This window comes from Schistocerca nitens, chromosome 8 (assembly GCF_023898315.1).
Source record: "Schistocerca nitens isolate TAMUIC-IGC-003100 chromosome 8, iqSchNite1.1, whole genome shotgun sequence".
Lineage (NCBI taxonomy): Eukaryota > Metazoa > Arthropoda > Insecta > Orthoptera > Acrididae > Schistocerca > Schistocerca nitens.
The window spans coordinates 77,491,346-77,515,263 of NC_064621.1; positions in this window are offsets into that span (position 1 = coordinate 77,491,346).

Sequence of the window (23,918 nt, forward strand, 5' to 3'; positions counted from 1 at the left end):
CTCGCTGAACGAGAAGACGACCAGGACAGCCCACTGTCTGGCTGCTGTGGACACCACAGAATAAAAAAGATAGAACAAAGAAGAATTACAAATAAAAACATAAGAACTAAATGACCATCAAGTAAAATGTAACAAAGTATTGTACGCCTTACTTTCTCCTTTTCTTTTTAAGAAGATTTTCAGAGGCATATTAGTGGTGGCGCACGACCGTCCTAGTTAGCTGTAGGGTGAAAGTGGCGGTGGCTCTAGTTTTGTAGCTTTGTTTTTAGGTTATATAGTTTTATTGGGGGTAGTATGGGTGATGGGGGCCAATGCCTGAAGTGGAAGAGGTTATATATATATATATCAGCCTCTCGATGATGGCAAAAACTGAATATTCGTTGTTTCGATGCCATTGCGTAGTAGTATGGCCGTACCACCACCACCGTCGGAAGTTGAGTTGACGGAAGACGCGTATCCATAAACATCCAGGCGAAGATCAGGCCGTACCTCTTGAAGAAACACGGTATCAGTGTGCGCCGCCCGAATCACGTCCTTTAACAACAGAGTTCTGATCGTGGAACTAATGCCGTTGACATTGACTGTACCTATCCGATACACCTGGATCATTTCATAGTACGATGACTTATCCCGCAGTCGTTTAAGTCAGTATGCGCCACGTCGTCCGTCCGACCGTCCCTGTCACCCGCACCGTATATACTGTATTACCGATCACTGAGACAAGATGTCCGTCCGACGGTCCACAGGCCGCGGGCATCTGGTTGTCGCTCGAGTCTGATAGCATTCTTTCCATCTATCTTTCGGACGCCCAATCACCAAGCTGGAGGTGTGGTACGTTAGGCGACGCATGACGTTCGTCCGATGTCTTAGCCGCAAAATCGCCTGGGGGCTCGTCGGTAAGCTGAGCAACGTCAACTTGGCATTGTCCTCGGGCGGACGTTACCAGCAGCGAACCAGGAACCGTTGGTGTGAGATCCACAGCCCTAGCCGCAGATGAATTTTCCTCATCCTCCTGCAACGTGTCACCGTCTCGCGAATCATTTGCTGCAGACAACTTCGTCTTCTTTCGTCGCTTGGGAGGCTTCTGGTAGGGGGAACGGGTATCCGCGTCGTGTGGATAACGACAAACAGTAGGCATCTCCCGCATCTCAGTGTCCGAGGTCTAATCGATTTGCTAATGCTCTCCTTCCTCAACCGGCTGGGGTGCAGACGTGGTTGCTGCTGTTGAGCACGGCGACGGTTCCGATGAAGGCTGCGTCGTCATAGGCGCTGAAACCGGGCCCGCGTGGGTCGGCAACTGGAACGGAACAACGTCCGCGTCCGACATGTTCCTCGCTGCCTCAACGTATGTAATAGGCCTCGTTGTCGGTTGCGATGTAGGCGTCGTGTCTGCATGTGGCATCCGGACAAAGCGTCGCTGCAGGTATTCACAGCGTACAGGCCCTTCCTGCGCACGCCCTGAACAAGTCCGCGGTTGACCGGCATAAATGACCATCGCTCGACAGCCACCAACGGTCACGTACGATGGGACGTGTTTACGCAGTTCGATTCGCACCTGACGCACTCCATTCAGTACAAGATACGTCTCGAACGTATGCCACTTTTCTTCCACGTGACTATCTCTTCCCCGTAAGGCCGCAGCACATTCACGAATAGTGTACCCGGAACTTCAAACGGCAGCTCGAAGATTCGTATGTTCTGAAAGCCGAGTCCTGCGTGGTCGACAGTCACTACACCCACGTTGTCGTCCGAGTAGTGGAAACGATATCCATCGGTGCAACGGTGAAGAAGTCGTTCGCAAGGTGCTTCATGGACAAGTTTCAGGTACTCTGTCATGGAGACGATCGAAAGATGTATACCGATAAGTTCCTGTGAATCGACGTGCATTACTTCACGCAGGAAACGCTCTACTTCTATGCCTTAGGTCGTGCGTACTGGGCATGGAACGTTACTTTAATCATGGCCTTCTATAAGAAAGCGCCGTAGTCGTTCGAGGTGGCCGGCCGGAGTGGCCGACCGTAGTGGCAGAGCGGTTCTGGGCGCTACAGTCTGGAACCGCGGGACCGCTACGGTCGCAGGTTCGAATCCTGTCTCGGACACGGATGTGTGTGATGCCCTTAGGTTAGTTAGGTATAAGTAGCTCTTAGTTCTAGGGGACTGATGGCCTTAGCAGTTAAGTCCCATAGTGCTCAGAGCCATTTGAACCATTTTTTCGTTCGAGGTGATCTGTTGGCACTGCAATATCACTACCCGCGCGAGTAAAAAACGGCCCACTGGCGGGGCGCCGCACATAGCCCCCGCACGTCCGCTTCACAACACGACTTACAGCCGTCTGTTGACAGACTGCGGGGACTTATCTCTGGCACGCTCCCGGTAAGAGCCACATTCCCAACTTACTGTCCACACACTACATTTGTAGTGCCACTGCCCACTGTACTCATTGCACACGGCAGTCAATCTACCGATTTCCGTAAGAGTTTGAGCAATGTGAGAGCATCCGCACTGACGATCACTGGCCGGTAAGCACCAGAGAGTTGCTACATGAAAACTGAATGCATGTCAGAACTTAATGGGGTTAAGACTACATCACCCCCCCGACCCCCTCCACAACACACACACGCGCACGCGCACGCACGCGCACGCACGCGCACGCACGCGCACGCACGCGCACGCACGCGCACGCACGCGCACGCACGCGCACGCACGCGCACGCACGCGCACGCACGCGCACGCACGCGCACGCACTAGGGCAGTAGCATCTGAAGGAAATATAAAGGGCTACCCTTTATACTCCGATTACAATTAATTTGTGACTGACGTTGCAGGAAGTCCAGTGATAGGGAACACCTGCCTGCCAATCATAGTTCTTTCCCGAGTGCCACGTGCTTGTTGGATTGCCTGTTTTGTTGAGATGTGTAGTGCTTCATGAAGCGTGGCTGGCTGTACACCTGCAACACTGCCCGTGCCACTGCAGTTTGTCGATCGCAAAGAAATTTTAAGTGGATTACAACCAATCTGCCTATCACAAAGTGGTGGTGGTCATGCACTTAGTACTGGAGAGCTACTCTGGCCAGTCTGACTGCATGGCCAATCCTGTACAGAAATTCCACCACCGAGGGCAGAAGCTTTTAGTTGAAGCCTTAGGGACTACCCTAAGCAGTCTTTCCAACATAAAAAAAAGTAGCAGGCATGCAACTAGCACTGGACACTGGCTACAGCCAGAATACTTGGCCGAACCACACTTGTATCTGTTTGTTTTTGTTCCCTCGCAATAGGTCAGCTGTCAGCGGTACGCAAACCCTCACAATACCAAAGTGGGGAAGGTGGTGTTCATGCCTACATTCAGAAAATATTGTATTTTGTTCAGTTTTCCTTAAAATGTTGAAAAATTGGTTTATAATGAATTCTGCTACCATACTCCATAAATGTTTAAAATTTTCCATTAAACTCAACTCAAAAATTTAAGTCTAAATAGTAGATATCATTTTCTGCAATAAATATCGTATTCAAAATTTTCATGTTGAGAACCTTATTTAGACATAAATATCTCTTTACACATTATACTGTGATTAAATGTCAACAACAATTAACGAAATTTGCATTTTTAAAATTTTTCGTGTGATGGGCATAAAGTGACGTCACCTTGGTAGTACACGTTACTGATAATGCACTGATGTTGGTGCAGAGTGAGATACAAACGTATTTTCATGTTGTGGACCCTGATTACACTTCCGTTCCTCTTTAAAAAGTATGATGTTCACAGAAGTCAACAACAATTAATGTATTTTACTACATTTTTAACTTTGTTTTAGCATGAGCATTAAGTATTCCCCACCCGCTCTGTAATGCGTGTTATGGAAATGGCGTTGCTATTGCAAGGGTTAAACACTCTCTTCAACCAAGGGACAAGTAAATGCTAACTGCGACGAAAAATAAAAACCATTGCAAAGGAAAATATTTACAATGAATGAAAAACTTTTCAAGGTGAAATAAAATGGATATTTTTATGTATATGAGTGACACGATTTCCGTCGTTTTTTGTTAAAAAGATAATTACGAAATGTATAAACGAAACACAATAAGAGTACACTGAAAAACCTTTAAAATATGATGTTAAACACAAAAATTGAGTGTCACTGAAACTGGGACAGGTAGTCGGTAGTTGAGGGAGAATAGGTTGGTCGTTCAGGAGGGTAGAACGTTCACAGAATATAGATGGAAGATTGGTGTGTAGGATCAATAGGATAGAAGTGTCTCTTGAGATACAAGAGGGAAATAAATAGAGGACTATCAGTGAGTCTAAAGTTTTTAGGAGAAAATGGGGTGGAGAAAGAGGTGGGAAGGTGGTAGGGCATATGGAAATGTGTGGAGAGGGGTGGGAAACACGGCCCTGAGGAGGTGGAATGGGTGAGGTGGCTAAATGTAAAGACCATGATTTGGGAGGGAGAGACGCTTAAAATTTCTTTGGGAGAGTATGTCGAGGGTGCGAAGATGTAGTGTTGGTGGGACATGTCAGTAGAAGCATGCTACTGTACGAGGATTGTAAAGTAGAGGTGAAGCTGTAGGATTATTGGTGTTGAGTTTCTGCAAGGGTAGACTGTTCAGAGGTTTCATTGTTAGTGAGGAGAGGTGAGACATTATTGAGTTAGTAAGCGGCCCTGTGGGGAAAGCTAAACAGAATTGGAAAACGTGGTAGAGCCTGTGGCGTTCAAGAATCTTGAGAGGTGCTACGACAACATCCGAGATGATGTAGCTTCCAGAATGGGTGGGCCATTGGATGGGAACAATGACACCTTGGAGGTACTCACCACCAGTGGAGTTTTTAGGAGATGACTAAGGATGTTGAGGTAGGTAGAAACTGAATCAGTAGAAAAGTTGATGTTGATTAGGAAATCGTAGGGGGTTGGACTTACTAGGTCTGATCTGGTTAGTAGTCCAGGCAAAATTATCGATTTGAAGGAGGAGCCAAGGATAAGATGTTTGGTGGGATTATTAAGGAAGCGTTGTGTCTGAATGGGGACAATCTTGTGGTGGCCGATTGCAGTTTCTCCTCTGGCCAGGGGAAGGTGATTATGTGTATAGTGCAAGATACAGGGAGAGGCTCAGATGGTCTGATACGATTGGAGGAATATTTCATTAAGGATGACGGTGTAGAAGTTCTGCTTTGACATGGTATGCACTAGAAGGAATTTGTTGTTGGGAATGGGTGGGCCATTGGATGGGAACAATGACACCTTAGTGTTTCTGATTCGAAATATTCCGGCGAGTTATATACGGTTGGTAATTCGCTTTGGGATTCGCCCTGCGTGTCATTGTTTTGGACATCATTTAAGCGGTGTTGCATTTTCTCAATTTGACCGTCAAGTCTGCGTGTCCACTCTGGTAAATCTCTCATGAAGACACGTCGAACCTGCCCTAACTCGCTACAGACTGTCTCTCCTGAAGTTCCGGGAGCAGCTAACGTAAGACTTCTAATGTGGCTGATTTTACAGCGTCTTTGAGCTCGTTCGTTACCTTGTCGGAAATTTCTGTGTCTTGGGTCTCCACCCAATCTTCGTATCTCTTATACAGTTCTGTGGTATACGTGTCTAAGCCATGCTTTATTTTACTTTCAATATTCAAGTTAGCCATGTCAATTGACAGTTCTGTCAGTTATCGCCTACTTTCTTGATACTGTCATCAAGTTTGTTGACCATCCCAGACACTTCTTCATACTTTTCCAGCGTCTTCGCCACCTCAGACTGGCAAGCGGTTACTTGTAGCTGAAGTTGGTCGGCGATTGATTTCATGCCATTTTCCAATTGCACAATTTCGTCTGCTACCGTGGAAATGTTACTACCTATTCGCGCACGTAAGGCGGTTTTAACCGCTTCTACTTCATGTTTGGGACCTTCTTTTAGTTTGTCCTGTACCTAATCTATCTTGCTTTCCACTATACCAAATTTGGTTTTCGTATTACCCTTTACTGAGTCAATTTCTGCCGTTACTGTAACCATTTGTTTTAATTCTGGCTTCAAATTATTATTCATTGAGTCAAGTTTAGATTCCATGTCCGATTTTAACTTAGAGAATAACAAGGCTTGTTTCTCGTCCCGCTCCCTCTCCTTCTCTTCGCGTTGCCTTTCCTTCTCATCATGTTCGCGTTTTTTTTTTTTTCTCTTCTCCCTCTTCCCGTTCGTTCGCGTTTATCTCTCTGCCACATTTGAATACACATGTCAAGTTTATCCAGTTGACTCATCCGCGACGTTTGTCCGAATCTTAGCTCACGCTCCTCGTCCTTAATATTTAACTCGCCTTGCCGGGACTCTGGGCGATTAGAATTTACACGCGAGCGGAGCTGATACGAACCCCTGTTTATTTCGGGAACTTCATCTGCGGAATCATCCACTCGCTTTTCTGACATGTTTGAAACAAAATATTTCGCGACAGAACCACTGTTAATATTTTTAGATACACTACTGTACTGCTCACACGGGTTGTCTATCTCTGAGTTACTAAAACAGTCAATTGTCACTGGCGGCAATGAAAATTGAATAGCACAACACGAAAGAGACACCCCCCAGGGGGTCCACAACTCTTTTGTGGACACGTGCGTAGCGAGCACGGGACCCCGAGCTAATGTGGCCCTCCTTCCTTTCCGGGCTGCATACCTTCCCTTTCCACATCCTTCCCCATCCCCCATCTTCGCCCCCCCCCTCACCTCTGGCTCTTTCCTTCCTTTTCTCCCCCTCTGGGGGAATGGTTTGTGCCTACGTCCGGAGATGGACGCTTGTAAATGTACCACATTCTTCGCCTTCCTTACTTGTAAGTCTTCATCCTTCCTTTGTCCTTCTCTTTTCCTTACCTCTTCTCTCTACCCTTTTCTCCGCTGCGGCGTTTGAGACCTCTTCTTTCCTTTCCCTTTCTCTTTCTTCCTCCCTGTGCGTGTCTGAAGGCCGACCCACGCACTTCCATGCGTAGCCGGTGACGGGGTAACGCGTAATTCCCCGCCCCGGGTAGACAGGTAGGACACGTACGTACCCCCTGGTAACGGCCAGGCCCAGGGAGGGGTGATTACCCGAGCTGATACCTTCCGAAAGTGCCGATTGGTCCCTCCGTCTGTTTGTCGGGAGGTGTGACCTGAGGTGTGAACAATCACCTAAGGCGGGAGTGCCCTCAGAGAGGGCCCCCACAAGGGAGGAGCGCGCCATCGGAGACGCCGGTAATCATGGGGGATTCTTCCGCAATGGTTTCCTCACCTTCCACTATGTCTGCTCACAAACGTAAGTTCACTGAGTCTCAACCACAGTCAGTTCTTCCATCGTTGCCACAGTTCCTTGTTGTTTCTCGGTCTGATGAAGGTCACGACTTCTCCACGGTCAACCCTTTCATTATTCAGAAAGGTGTCGACGCAATTGCAGGTCCTGTAAAGTCTTGTTCCAGATTACGGAATGGCACCCTGTTGCTAGAAACACACAGTGCCCTCCAGGCACAAAAATTGCTGCGTACCTCACTACTACACACTTTCCCTGTCCGGGTGGAACCGCACCGTACCTTAAATTCCTCGCGTGGAGTCGTTTATACACGCTCCCTCGATGGACTGTCTGACGAAGAAATTCAGCACTACCTGTCAGACCAGGGCGTAACGGCTGTTCATAGGGTTATGAAAAGGGTTGACACGAACATGATTCCAACCCGCACTGTGTTTTTGACATTTGGCAAAGTGCAACTCCCATCGAAAATCAAAGCCGGCTATGAGATAATTTCCGTTCGTCCTTACGTCCCAAACCCTACGCGTTGCTATCGGTGCCAGCGCTTCAATCACACCAGCCAGTCCTGTTCTAATCCGGCCAAATGTGTTACGTGTGGCAGGGATGCCCATGAGGGTGCTTGTCCACCTCCATCCCCTCGCTGTATCAACTGTATGGGTGACCACGCTGCATCCTCTAGAGATTGCCAAGTTTTTAAGGAAGAAAAGCTCATCCAGGAAATAAGAGTGAAGGAAAAGGTGTCGACCTTTGCTGCTCGAAAATTATTCGCCAGTCGACAGCCCACCGTGCCTCAGACAGGCAAATACAGCACTGTCCTTGCTACTCCTTGGCCAACAAAGGAGGCGGCCATGCAAACTTGCGACCTCACCTTTAGTGCCACGGTCGTCAGATCGGCCAGCGCAAAGATCGCCCGTTCAACTTCACCACTTTCGCCTGCCCACTCTATGGCTCACTCTTCATCGGGTTCTACTAAATCTCGAGCCCAAAAGTCCGACACCAAGTCTTCGAAGAAAGAGCATACTCGTGACGAGTTTTTACGTACGGCAACTTCACCACCATCGGTTCCTCCTTCCTCTAAACCTCATACTTCCAAGAAGGCTACAAAAAAACCCAGTTCCTCTCCTTCTCCGCCAAGGCGTGTCCCATCCACAGCGCCACCTGGCGGAAATCGCCCTCGGCCGTCTTCTGTGTCGCCGAGGCGCACTGCTGGTGGCCGGTCAACCGGCCGATCGCTGGTGGCAGGAGCTGCTCCTGACCAGCCTATGGATCAGGATCTTCTGCCTTCGGCTGAATGCCATTCCATGCTGTCGGTCGCAAGCTCTGAGCAGTCGTTGAGTTGCCAGCACCCTTGGTCACATTCCTCCATTTTCTGTTCACCCTATGTCCATTATCCACTGGAATATCCGCGGCATTCGAGCCAATCGGGATGAATTGTCGATCCTCTTACGATCCTACTCGCCGGTCATCTTCTGTCTTCAGGAAACAAAGCTGCGTCCTAATGACCGCTTTGTTCTCCCTCATTTTCAGTCCGTCCGATATGACCTCCCCTCTGTGGAAGGCACTCCAGCACATGGAGGACTCATGATTCTTCTCCATGATACTCTCCATTATCATCCAATCCCCTTAGACAGTTCCTTCCAAGCTGTCGCCGTCCGTCTTTCCCTTTCTGGATACACGTTCTCTCTTTGTACTGTATACATTCCATCGTCCACACCAATGGCACGAGCTGATCTCCTTCATCTTCTTGGTCAGCTTCCACCCCCCTATTTGCTGGTTGGGGACTTCAATGCCCACCACCCGCTTTGGGGATCTCCACATCCTTGTCCACGTGGCTCCCTATTGCTAGACGTCTTCCACCAAGCGGATCTAGTTTGCCTCAACACTGGGGTCCCCACGTTTTTGTCTGCCTCCACGACAAATTTCTCTCATTTGGACCTTGCGATCGGTACTGTTCCGCTAGCTCGGCGCTTCGAATGGTTCGCCCTTGATGATACACACTCGAGTGACCACTTTCCATGTGTCCTTAGGCTGCAGCCTCAACTGCCATATATGCGCCCGCGACGCTGGAAGTTTGCCCAAGCCGATTGGACACTTTTTTCGTCTCTAGCGACATTCGATGACCGTCGCTTTCCCAGCGTCGACGATGAGGTCACACATATTACCGACGTTATTCTTACCGCTGCGGAACGTTCAATACCACGCACCTCCGAATTGCCCCGGCGCCCCCCAGTTCCTTGGTGGAACGAGGCATGCCGTGACGCAATCCGTGAGCGGCGACGTGCTCTTCGCATTTTCCGTCACCATCCTACTTTGGCAAACTGTATCCGCTATAAGCAACTCCGTGCGCGATGCCGTCACGTCATCCGCGATAGCAAGAAGGCAAGCTGGCAATTCTTTATTAGCTCATTTAACACCTTCACTCCCTCCTCGGAAGTTTGGAGTCGGCTTCGACGGTTCTCAGGCGCGCCTAGTTTCTCCCCGGTCTCTGGGCTCACTGTCGCGCATGATACCTTAGTGGACCCTGTCGCAATTTCTAACTCATTGGGTCAGCACTTTGCTGAGATTTCGAGCTCTTCAAATTACCCGCCAGCGTTTCTCCCGAAGAAACGTGCAGCGGAAGTGCGACCTCTTGCTTTCTCCTCTCAAACTCGCGAAAGCTACAATACTGTTTTCTCCATGCGGGAACTCCAACATGCCCTCTCTTCTTCTCGCTCCTCCGCCCCTGGATCGGATGGTATCCATGTCCAAATGTTGCTGCATTTATCAACCCATAGTCTGCGTTACCTCCTTCGCCTTTATAATCGAATTTGGACCGACAGTACCTTTCCCAGACGATGGCGGGAAGCTATCGTCGTTCCCATTCCGAAACCTGGAAAGGACAAACATCTCCCCTCTAGCTATCGCCCCATTTCTCTCACGAGTAGTGTCTGTAAGATTTTGGAGCGTATGGTGAATTACCGTTTAGCTTGGTGGCTGGAATCACGCAGTCTTTTAACACCTGCCCAATGCGGATTCCGAAAGCATCGCTCTGCAGTTGACCATCTTGTTGCTCTCTCCACTTATATCATGAACAATTTTCTCCGGAAACGCCAAACGGTAGCAATATTTTTTGATTTGGAGAGAGCATACGATACCTGTTGGAGGACAGGCATCCTCCGCACACTGTTCTCTTGGGGCTTTCGAGGCCGGCTGCCCCTTTTTCTTCGCGAATTTATGGCAGAGCGAACATTTCGGGTGCGGGTGAACACTACTCTCTCCCGTACTTTCTCTCAAGAAAACGGCGTACCCCAGGGCTCCGTGCTGAGTGTTGTACTGTTTGCCATCGCTATAAATCCAATTATGGATTGTCTCCTTCCTGACGTCTCGGGCTCCCTCTTTGTGGACGATTTTGCGATCTACTACAGCTCTCAACGGACCAGCCTTGTTGAACGACGTCTTCAAGGATGTCTCGATCGCCTCCACTCTTGGAGCCTCGAAACCGGCTTCCGTTTTTCTCCCAGTAAGACCGTTTGTATTAATTTTTGGCGACGTAAGGAGTTTCTTCCGCCCTCCTTACATCTAGGTCCTCTCAACCTTCCGTTTTCAGACGTCACTAAATTCTTGGGTCTTATGTTTGACAGAAAACTGTGCTGGTCCTCCCACGTTTCCTATCTTTCGGCTCGCTGTCTGCGAACGCTCAACACCCTCCGTGTCCTGAATGGTACCTCCTGGGGAGCGGACCGAGTGGTCCTTCTCCGCCTCTATCGCGCCTTAGTGCGCTCGAAATTGGACTATGGAAGCATAGTCTACTCCTCTGCTCGGCCGTCTATTCTTCGGCGTCTCGACTCTATCCACCACCGTGGATTGCGTTTAGCGTCTGGAGCTTTTTACACTAGCCCTGTGGAAAGCCTTTATGCCGAGACTGCTGAACCTCCGCTGTCCAATCGGCGAGCGGTCCTTCTGAGCCGTTATGCTAGCCATCTGTCTTCCATGCCTGCTAATCCAGCCCATGACCCTTTTTTCGGCGCCTCCTTTGATGTAGGGTATGCAGGCCGCTCCTCCTCCCTACTACCCCCGGGAGTCCGCTTCCGTCAACTGCTCCATTCTCTTTCCTTCCGCTTTCCTAAAACCACCTTGACAACTTGGGGTACAGCACCGCCTTGGCTGCGTCCCCGGATCTGTCTGCTCCGTGATCTTTGTCAATTTCCCAAGGACGGTACACCTTCACTTGTTTATCGTCGGGCATTTGCTGCTCTATGTGCACAAATGACGGACGCCACATTTATTTACACCGACGGCTCGAAAACATCGTTGGGTGTAGGGAGTGCCTATATTGTTGGCGACGCCCCAAATCACTTTCGGCTTCCCGACCAGTGTTCGGTGTATACTGCGGAGCTTTTCGCTGTTCTCCAGGCTGTCCACTACATCCGCCGCCATCAGCGGATACAGTACGTAATCTGCTCAGATTCTCTCAGCTCTCTCCTCAGTCTCCAAGCTCTTTACCCTGTGCACCCTCTGGTCCACCGGATTCAGGACTGTCTGCGCTTGCTCCACCTGGGGGGCGTCTCGGTGGCGTTCCTCTGGCTCCCGGGACACGCTGGTATCTGTGGGAATGAGGCGGCTGATATAGCAGCCAAGGCTGCAGTTTCTCTTCCTCGGCCAGCTATTCAGTCGCTTCCCTTCACCGATCTACGGAGCCGTTTATGTCGCAAAGTTGCTCATTTATGGCATGCGCATTGGTCAACACTTCCCAATAATAAATTGCGGGAAGTGAAAGCCCTTCCTTGCGCTTGGACCTCTTCCTCCCGAACGCGTCGTCGGGAGGAGGTAATTTTAGCTAGACTCCGGATAGGGCACTGTCTTTTTAGCCATCGACATCTTTTAAGCGGCGATCCTCCCCCACTCTGTCCCCACTGCTCTCAGCTGTGGACGGTACGACACCTTTTAATTGAATGCCCCTATTTTAATCTGTTACGCTCCCGTCTACAGCTATCGCCTGATCTATCGTCGATTTTAGCAGATGACACGCGCTCAGCCGACCGCGTTCTCCAGTTTATTAGTGACAGTGAAATGACGCCAGTCATTTGAAGTTTTATCGGGGACCATCAACCCCTCTCTGTAGTGGAATTTTAAGCCTTGTTTCTGCTTTTAGTGTCCAATTTTTTGAGTTTCGTTCCCATTTTTGCTGTTTTCAATTTTCCGTTTTTATTCTTTCCTCAGTCACGGACCGGGCGCTAATGACCTTAGCAGTTTTGCGCCCTAAAACCAAAATAAAAAAAAAAACAAAAACGAAAGAGACAATATGGATTCCACTAAATGTGAAGAATTGAAGACAACGCTGCTGTCCGTCAGCAACGATGTATTTCCACCATCTTGGATTTGAATGACAAGAACGACAACAAGTGAACACATACAGACAATTACGGTAAAACAATAAAAATTTTGCACTATAACAAAATTGACTTTAAAAATTGCAAAGAAACGTTTTTGAGATAAATAATCTGAATACATTTACGAAATGAAGCGGGGTTTGGCAGGAAAGCTGGATTTCAAATGAGCACAGCACCTGAATGTCAGAAAATGCACTACATAAGCGGGGTTTTCGCAAACATGAAGGATTCTGCTCACTTTGCTTTGTCTTGAAACAGCGACTCGCAAGTGCAATTACGGCCTCCAATTATATTTTACCGTTCTGTTGATAGTCACCAGAAAATGATCCACGTCCGTTTTTTCCAGAAAATTTCCGTCTCCGATCCCACATGAAATTAAAAACAAGACGATTAGTTATGATTTTGATTCACGTCCCTGCTCGGGCGCTACATCTGATGCAAGGAAATATTATTATTATTATTATTATTATTGTTATTATTATTGCTTTACTTTCTCAGACGTTAAGTCTGTTATTATTATTATTATTATTATTATTATTAAGCATCAGATTGAGAAGGGGAAGCAACATATACTTGCGTGGATCCCTTTCCCGTTTAGAAAGTACCGCGTACCATTGTGGATCAGCGAGGCTCTGTGCGAGCGAGGTGCGATTTGATAAGTGAAGTTTGCTAAGAAATTCCCGGACGTCAGCCGCACTGAAAATGTACCTAACAGCCAGTTTAAACCACCCTGCGGGTCCGGGGTAAGAATAGGCCCGAGGTATTCCTGCCTGTCGTAAGAGGCGACTAAGAGGAGTTTCAACCGTTTCGGCCTTCCATGTGATGGTCCCCCTTGGGGTTTGACCTCCATTTTTCAAAATTCTACAGAAGTACAAGCCTTTTGGAGAAGAACGCCTTACGTGGTGTAAGACTGCACTAAGACCTTGGCACTAACGGCGTTGTAACCATACCCACTGTTCCTCAACTTGGACCTAAACGCCTGATGGGTTGTACAAGTTACGCCAATAGTGAATCCCCATCTGCACCTACGATCATGATGGACTTTCCATGGCACCCGAAATCCAGCACGGTAGCCAGCCTGTTGTAGTGGGTTCGTCATGTACCCTCTAGGTTGTAGCCCCCTGACAACACAGGGACCGTACTGCCGCTACCTGAGCTGCACCCTCCCCGCGTCGGCCATGGAGTAGATGCCCGTCTCCTTGGGGCATCAGGACTCCCGGCAACGGTCATCCTGCCAGGTGGCCCTTGCTGAGGCTGGGTGGCGCCCGTGGGGAGAGCCCCTGGTCGGAGTGAGTGGTATCGGGGCGGACGTTTCGCAGATCGTCAACATGTATCGGGCCGCTCAGCGGCCAAGTCCTTTAAAAAGAAAGGTACTGTCCCTGGTTCTGGTTCTCCTGCCCTTTCCCCCTTGGCCACTCCCTGGGAGGAAGGACAGGCCCGCCGGCTTGGGGCGAAGTACTTCCCCCGCTATTTGATCTGTTCCCGGAACGATGAGGGGACGTTCGCCACCTCCAAGCCCATGTTCTTTGTTCAGCATATCGAGGACATCTTCGAGGAAATCGAGGCTCTCAGTAAAATGCATTCGGGGTCCGTTCTTATAAAGACCACCTCCGCCACACAGTCGGCGGCGCTCCAGGCGTGCGACCGACTAGGGGACATCCCAGTGTCCATTGTCCCGCATCTGGCACTGAATAGGACGCAGGGGGTTATTTTTCATCGGGACCTCCTGCTGCAATCTGATGAGTAGCTCAGGGCCAACCTGGAGCGCCGAGGCGTGCATTTCGTCCGGCGAGTCCAGCGCTGCCCCAAAGACTGTCGAATCGACACCCGGGCCTTTATCCTCGCCTTCGAGGGGGACGTTTTCCCGGAGAAGGTAAAGGTGATGGGCTACCGGTGCGACGTGCGACCTTACGTCCCGCCTCCTATGCGCTGTTTTCGGTGTTTGCGCTTTGGGCACATGTCCTCACTGTGTGAGGCTGAGCCCCTTTGTGGCGATTGTGGACGTCGTCTTCGTGAGGAACATACGTGCACCCCACCACCTCAGTGCGTCAATTGTCCTGGCATCCACTCGCCTAGATCCTTAGACTGCCCCGTGTATCAGAAGGAGAAGAAGATTCAAGAACTCAAAACTTTGGATCGTCTCTCTTATTCTGAGGCCAGGAAGAAGTATGACCGCGTCCATCCCGTGACGTTGACCACTTAGTGTGCCTGCCTCAGTCGTGTCCACTCCTTCCACGGTATCCTCACCCCTATCCTGTCACCCCGCCACCTCCTCCCCCCATCCGAGGTCTATGCCTCTGCCTCCCAAATCCCTCCCTTCCAAATCCTCCTCCCCGAGACCCCTGCCCCCTCTGCCCCATGGGCCACCCTTCCTCCTCCTCCCCTCCCGCCGCCTGAGAAGCGATCCTCTTCTCAGGCGTCCATCGGGGAAACGTTCTGGACCCCGCGCGCGAGGACCTTCTTCGGGTCCAGCCCACCATCCCTGTGCCTCCTCGGACTTCTAAGAAGGCCTCCAAGAAGAATTCTGTATCCCCCTCTCCACCCCGGCGCGTTTCGTCTGACGCTCCATCCGTGAGTCGCTGCTCCCGGCCGTCCTCAGTTTCGCCGGGACGCTCTGCTGCCAGGCGCTCAGCTGGCCTCTCGTTGGCAAATGATGCTGCCCCTCCTACACAACCCGGGACAGCGGCCGCAGCTGGCGACGACTCGATGGAACAGGATCCGCCTCCCGCCGGTTGTAGCGTTGTTCCCTCGACACCTGGCCCTCCGCGGCCGTGGAGGTAACCAGCTCTTCCCCCGTCTCGTTCTTCCTCTTTTTTGATTAGCGATGGCCTTGTTACATTGGAACATAAGAGGTATTCGATCTAATCGGAAGGAATTACAACTGCTCCTCCGCCTGCACTGTCCGCTCGTCCTTGTTCAGCTTCCTCCGCCGTATTTATTGTTTGGCGACTTCAATGCCCATCATCCCCTTTGGGGCTCTCCTGCATCTTGTCAAAGAGGCTCACTGTTGGCGGATGTCTTCAACCATCTCAATCTTGTCTGCCTCAATACTGGCGCCCCGACTTTCCTCTCGGACTCTACTCATACCTACTCCCACGTGGACCTCTCGATCTGTTCTACCACTCTTGCCCGTCGGTTCGAGTGGTATGTCCTTTCTGACACTTATTCGAGCGACCACTTCCCCTGTGTCGTTCGTCTCCTGCACCACACCCCATCCCCTTCGAGCTGGAACATACCAAAAGCTGACTGGGGACTTTACTCCTCCCTGGCGACCTTTCCGGACCACGATTTTATCAGTTGTGACAGTCAGGTCGAATACCTCACGGCTGTTATCGTCAATGCTGCCGAACGTTCCATTCCTCATACTACCTCTTCACGTCGCGTTTCCGTCCCCTGGTGGAATGTGTTGTGACTTAGCAAGACAGCCAAGTCACAACGAGAGGAAGCCGAAAGGCACGCGTTAAGCTCACGCAGATTGGCGTGAGGTCTGGAACAGTTAAAAGGAAATGAGAAATTAGAAAATGGACGCAGTTGCTGTAATACTTAACTTTAATCCACATTTGTAGAACATCGCTCTTGATGATACATGCTTCACAATATTAATTATCAAAGCTATGGCGCCTTGCTAGGTCATAGCTAATGACTTAGCTGAAGGCTATGCTAACTATCGTCTCGGCAAATGAGAGCGTATTTTTCAGTGTGGCTTCGCTAGCAAAGTCTGCTGTACAACTGGGGCGAGTGCCAGGACGTCTCTCTAGACCTGCCGTGTGTTGGCGCTCGGTCTGCAATTACTGACAGTGGCGACACGCGGGTCCGACGTATACTAATGGACCGCGGCCGATTTAAAGGCTACCACCTAGCAAGTGTGGTGTCTGGCTGTGACACCACAGAATGAGGCTTGTAGAGACGCTATCCGTGCTCGACGACGTGCTTTACGCACCTTTCGCCGCCATCCTACGTTGGCGAATCGTATTGGATACAAACGACTCCGAGCGCAATGCCGTAGAGTCTTCAAAGACAGCAAAAAAGCTTGTTGGGCCCCTTTCACCAGCTCCTTTAACAGTTTTACTCCCTCTTCTGTCGTTTGGGGTGGCCTGCGCCGGCTGTCGGGCATTAAGGCCCACTCCTCGGTACCTGGCCTGACCTCAGGTAATGAGGTCCTTGTTGATCCTGTGGCTGTCTCCAACGCCTTCGGCCGGTTTTTCGCGGAGGTTTCAAGCTCCGCCCATTACCACTCTGCCTTCCTTCACAGGAAAGAGGCAGAAGAGGCTCGGCGACCTGGGACAATGAATTCACGGTGTTCTTATTTCAATTTCCAGGAGTGTATTTTCCGTCACCAAGAATGATATCTTGTTTATACACTCCTGGAAATTGAAATAAGAACACCGTGAATTCATTGTCCCAGGAAGGGGAAACTTTATTGACACATTCCTGGGGTCAGATACATCACATGATCACACTGACATAACCACACGCACATAGACACAGGCAACAGAGCATGCACAATGTCGGCACTAGTACAGTGTATATCCACCTTTCGCAGCAATGCAGGCTGCTATTCTCCCATGGAGACGATCGTACAGATGCTGGATGTAGTCCTGTGGAACGGCTTGCCATGCCATTTCCACCTGGCGCCTCAGTTGGACCAGCGTTCGTGCTGGACGTGCAGACCGTGTGAGACGACGCTTCATCCAGTCCCAAACATGCTCAATGGGGGACAGATCCGGAGATCTTGCTGGCCAGGGTAGTTGACTTACACCTTCTAGAGCACGTTGGGTGGCACGGGATACATGCGGACGTGCATTGTCCTGTTGGAACAGCAAGTTCCCTTGCCGGTCTAGGAATGGTAGAACGATGGGTTCGATGACGGTTTGGATGTACCGTGCACTATTCAGTGTCCCCTCGACGATCACCAGTGGTGTACGGCCAGTGTAGGAGATCGCTCCCCACACCATGATGCCGGGTGTTGGCCCTGTGTGCCTCGGTCGTATGCAGTCCTGATTGTGGCGCTCACCTGCACGGCGCCAAACACGCATACGACCATCATTGGCACCAAGGCAGAAGCGACTCTCATCGCTGAAGACGACACGTCTCCATTCGTCCCTCCATTCACGCCTGTCGCGACACCACTGGAGGCGGGCTGCACGATGTTGGGGCGTGAGCGGAAGACGGCCTAACGGTGTGCGGGACCGTAGCCCAGCTTCATGGAGACGGTTGCGAATGGTCCTCGCCGATACCCCAGGAGCAACAGTGTCCCTAATTTGCTGGGAAGTGGCGGTGCGGTCCCCTACGGCACTGCGTAGGATCCTACGGTCTTGGCGTGCATCCGTGCGTCGCTGCGGTCCGGTCCCAGGTCGACGGGCACGTGCACCTTCCGCCGACCACTGGCGACAACATCGATGTACTGTGGAGACCTCACGCCCCACGTGTTGAGCAATTCGGCGGTACGTCCACCCGGCCTCCCGCATGCCCACTATACGCCCTCGCTCAAAGTCCGTCAACTGCACATACGGTTCACGTCCACGCTTTCGCGGCATGCTACCAGTGTTAAAGACTGCGATGGAGCTCCGTATGCCACGGCAAACTGGCTGACACTGACGGCGGCGGTGCACAAATGCTGCGCAGCTAGCGCCATTCGACGACCAACACCGCGGTTCCTGGTGTGTCCGCTGTGCCGTGCGTGTGATCATTGCTTGTACAGCCCTCTCGCAGTGTCCGGAGCAAGTATGGTGGGTCTGACACACCGGTGTCAATGTGTTCTTTTTTCCATTTCCAGGAGTGTAGTTTTCTTGCACTCTTTCTGTAGATTATGCCGAAAGCGACGTGATTCGTTAGTTTTACATCAATAGTTTATTGTTCTTTCTTTGATACCCGTTTAGAATGTCTGCATTTATCTATGCGTTCCTCTCCGTACTAACTCAAGAACGAATAAAATAAGCCATAGATTATAGATTTTGTTCAGAACATCGTGTTACGTCGTTTATAGGAGAAAGCGACATACAGATGATCTTTAATATCGCACTACAACATTGGAATCTACTGTGAGGAACGGTATGAACAATTTTACTTCACGTCGTTAAATTCGTATTCTGGTGTGATAAGAAATTTCACATGGCCTACTGTTTGTATCGCTGAATTGCCCGATTGTGGGTAATTTTGTTTCTTTGACGAAATTTGTACAACACGTGATTGTTACACATAAGTATTCAACAGATTTTCCAACATTTGAAAGCTGTAAAATCTGTCATTTTTTAGCACATTAAATTCACTTATAGAGAAAATTCAAAGTCATGAACTATAAATTTAGGCGTTACTTTTACACTTTGTGAATATGTTTACCATCCTTCTTTTTGATCCTGGCTTTGGATCGGCTCTGGCGAAGTTAAAAACATTTTTATTTTTATTTTTCCCTTTTTATAACTTTCTTTTCGATTTCGAAGTTTTTCCAGTAGTATTATTGTATTCGTTCTATGCTGCAATTAGTAATTCTGTTTTGTGTGGTATTTTTCAAAACAGGGTACGGCACAAAATGGTACCTTGCAAGTTTTACATTCGTACCTCCTTTCTCGACGCACTTTTTATTTCCAGCAAACAATGCATCTACGCGTTAGCGCACTTTTCTTGGATTGCTCACTTGTTATGATGTCTGGAAAATGCCTTCCCACAAATCTTACAGGATTATCATTAGAACACCTTCCTCTGCCAGCTTTTCTGCGCTCTAACGCATACGTTTCTGTAAGTTCCCTTACCAGTGACAGATGAAACTCTGCTATCGTCATTTTACGACCTGTTAGTGTTCTGTGTAGGACATGAGCATTTAAAACACACAGATCTAGAACGTGAAAAATCATCTTTTTATACCATTTCATTGTTTTCCGTATACATCCGACAGAGCTAAGCAGCATATCAGAACGGTCAACTGCTCCATATTCAAGTTATAATCTACAATGCTTTGTGGTTTCTTAATTTTTTTCTCCAGTATTCCTGTCAATCTTTCCTGTGTCAACCACTTCTGTGATGTTACATGTGGTCAACATCCACACTTCCCTTTTGTCACACCACTTTATAGCAAGCATTGTATCAGTACACATAAATTGAATATCTTCACGGTACAGTTTCTTCTGAAGTTTCGGCATGTTGCGTCTGTTCTTACGGATGGTACCACATGCGTTCGTCCCATGACTGTGGACCCAGGCAAACAAGTCTGGGCCTGAGTACCAGTTATCGACCTAGAGGATATGTCCACGTTCGAAATAGGGCTTCATAAGTGCAGCCACTATGTCACCACTTTCCCCCAAACTGTAGAACTCAGTTTCTGTTGATGCCCCTGTATAAACAATGAAATCCAAGACATAGCCAGTCTTGCAATCACATAACGTAAGTGTTTTTATACCGAATCTACTCCGTTTCGACGGAATGAATTGTCTGAAAGATAAGAGACCTTTGAATAATAACAAACTTTCATCAATGCAGAGTTTCTGATGTGGATTAAATGCACAACGGAAAGCTGTACGAACTTTATTGATAATGTTCCTAATTTTCAATAATCTGTCTCCCCCAGTATTGGCAGAGTTCTCATTGAAATGTAACATTCTCATAAGTAACAAAAGGCGGTGTCTTGACATGAGTTCACTAAAAATTGGCGTATTTAGAACAACATCTCTGGTCCAGTATTCACTAATTTTCAGTTTTTTCACGCGAGGCATCAGAAGATAAACAGCTATGAAACAATACATTTCTTCATATCCAGTATCTTTCCACTTTGAGATTCTAGAATGCACTCATTCGAGAGTATTCTCCTTGGTGAATAAATAAAACCGATTCGTTTCGTCAGCTATATATTTCATCAGTTCTTGTGTAAAGAATAACATGAAAACTGACAATACCGCACTCATTCCCTATTTGACACACATGTCCCGACAGCGTATCATCAAATGCGTGATGAACTGGCTAAAAGTCATTTTCTTTCCAGTCAAATATATCACTAAGGCGTGGTTTCTTCGTAGGCGTTTCACTATCACTTTCTGATTCTTCAGATTCAGAACAATTAACATCTCTTGTTGAAACATGAGACTGCTTTGACACCCCTGCTGATGTCGACGGTTTATGAATAGAGTTTTCTGCCTCTGTGGAAGAGCTACCACTTCCGTCAAAATCAATTAGTTCACCCTCACTGTCGCTCCTCGTAAGAATCTCCATGATTTCTTCCTCAGTGCCACCACGACATCTCGCCATTTTCCTTGTAAAGTACAGGACGCGAAGAACACTGATGTAAATTCCGATGAACAGTGAACTGTAGTGCGAAGCCTAAGCTCACAACAGACAAGCTAGCGGCCAGAACTGCGAAAGGCTACTGAGACATGGGACGGGAAGTCCGCTGTCCGAGTCACCTCGTCATCAGCACTCAGGTATCGGCGGGCCTATACTCGTCACCAGGGCTCAGGGGAAAACCGGCGGCCGCGACTATACTCGTCATTAGCATCGAGGGAGCGGCAAGCAGCATAACCAGTAAACTCATCAACAGCAGTCAAAGGGTTAGCGGCTGAAGGCCTGATTACGAAGGTTGGAAATTATTCGTGGGCTGAAGGCCACAAGCAATTTCTCAATACACAAGGGCTGAAGGCCTGAATTACAAATAAGGTGGACAATTACACTTCAAAAATACTAAAACCCATTCTAATAATCTCAATAACTTGTAACAAGCTACAGTGACGGATAAAGGCCTCACTAAAACAGAGTTGCTGAAGGCCACAAGCAATGTTACAAACAATTAACGGCTGAAGGCCGGAGTTACAAGTGGGGAAGGCAATAACAAGTTAAAACTTTAGAGTAAATTTTAAACAATTATGACAACTTTTCCAAATAAGACGGAGTGATCCACAGACAGTGCTGCCTGGATCGACCTGAGGAAGGTGACTACAGCTGTGTAAGCGGTGAGAGAGGCAGCGAAGAGTTGTATTCACGTAGCAGGATGGTAGATTAAGCGAAGACCGACCTACTAACCAATCCGCCTAACGTCCGATCACCGGTACAACGATGGAATGTTTTTAGGCAAGGGCGAAGAGGCGGACAGCACCATGTCTTCAGAACCACACCCAAGGCTGAAGGAAACACTAGAACCAAGGTAGACCTCCCAAAAACATATGCACAGTACAATTCAAGAGGTTGTCGAACTACACACCTTGTCGGACACCTTGATCAAGACGAGGAAAGATGCACTGCCGGAAAAGTACGCTAACCTCCAGGGCAGGTAACTGGGGCGTTAGAGGCCACAAGGCAGAAAATACCGCTGGTTGCACTTCACTGATAAGAATAATACTAAATCCAGACTAACATCTAGGAGTAGAAAGTGTATAATAGCTTCCGCCAACCTGACAGACTCCACTAGTTGCAGTTTGTCTCACCGACCCTGGGAACAGAAACACGCAAACAGCGAGATCTCAAACAGTGGAGGTTTCAGTACTGGACATGGTTCAGTCAACTTCAAACGTCCTGGGTTCGGTCGTCGGCTACAACCCCTCGGTCCGACAACGATTGCACGAAGCCAGCGGTCCCGGCCTGCCTTCACGCTGCGCACCTCCTCGCTGCTCCGTCCGAAGCCGAACTGATCTCCGTTCGGAACTCCAAATCCAACACCCAGACAGCAGTGAAATAACTACTCATTCAAAACCACAAGATACACACGGATCCAACAACTCACAATACTAAAACCAGTCACTGTGAAACAACACGGACGAATTATAAGTCGGCACAAACACAGAGAAGCCAGAAGCCATCCGACCGACCGAACGACCAACCAACGGTCGTCCCCACTCAAGTGACGCATGGGAAAGATCCCAGTATAAATCGCCGACTGACAACTTACTGCCATGAGGTCACTTCGACGTGCAGACACACACACACACACACACACACACACACACACACACACACAGTTTTGTCATCAGTCTACTGACTGGTTTGATGCGGCCCGCCACGAATTCCTTTCCTGTGCTAACCTCTTCATCTCAGAGTACCACTTGCAACCTACGTCGTCAATTATTTGCTTGACGTATTCCAATGTCTGTCTTCCTCTACAGTTTTTGCCCTCTACAGCTCCCTCTAGTACCATGGAAGTCATTCCCTCATGTCTTAGCAGATGTCCTATCATCCTGTCCCTTCTCCTTATCACTGTTTTCCACATATTCCTTTTCTCTCCAATTTTGCGTAGAACCTCCTCATTCCTTACCTTATCAGTCCACCTAATTTTCAACATTCGTCTATAGCACCACATCTCAAATGCTTCGGTTCTCTTCCGTTCCGGTTTTCCCACAGTCCACGTTTCACTACCATACAATGCTGTACTCCAGACCTACATCCTCAGAAATTTCTTCCTCAAATTAAGGCCGGTATTTGATATTAGTACTCTTGGCCAGAAATGCCTTTTTTGCCATAGCGACTCTGCTTTTGATGTCCTCCTTGCTCCGTCCGTCATTGATTATTTTACTGCCAAGGTAGCAGAATTCCTTAACTTCATTGACTTCGTGACCATCAATCCTGATGTTAAGTTTCTCGCTGTTCTCATTTCTACTACTTCTCATTACCTTCGTCTTTCTCCGATTTACTTTCAAACCATACTGTGTACTCATTAGACTGTTCATTCCGTTCAGCAGATCATTTAATTCTTCTTCACTTTCACTCAGGATAGCAATGTCATCAGCGAATCGTACCATTGATATCCTTTCACCTTGTATTTTAGTTCCACTCCTGAACCTTTCTTTTATTCCCATCATTGCTTCCTCGATGTACAGATTGAATAGTAGGGGCGAAAGGCTACAGCCTTGTCTTACACCCTTCTTAATACGAGCACTTCGTTCTTGATCGTCCACTCTTATTATTCCCTCTTGGTTGTTGTACATATTGTATATGACCCGTCTCTCCCTATAGCTTACCCCTACTTTTTTCAGAATCTCGAACAGCTTGCACCATTTTATATTGTCGAACGCTTTTTACAGGTCGACAAATCCTATGAAAGTGTCTTGATTTTTCTTTAGCCTTGCTTCCATTATTAGCCGTAACGTCAGAATTGCCTCTCTCGTCCCTTTACTTTTCTTAAAGCCAAACTGATCGTCACCTAGCGCATTCTCAATTTTCTTTTCCATTCTTCTGTATATTATTCTTGTAAGCAGCTTCGATGCATGAGCTGTTAAGCTGATTGTGCGATAATTCTCGCACTTGTCAGCTCTTGCCGTCTTCGGAATTGTGTGGATGATGCTTCTCCGAGAGTCAGATGGTATGTCGCCAGACTCATATATTCTAC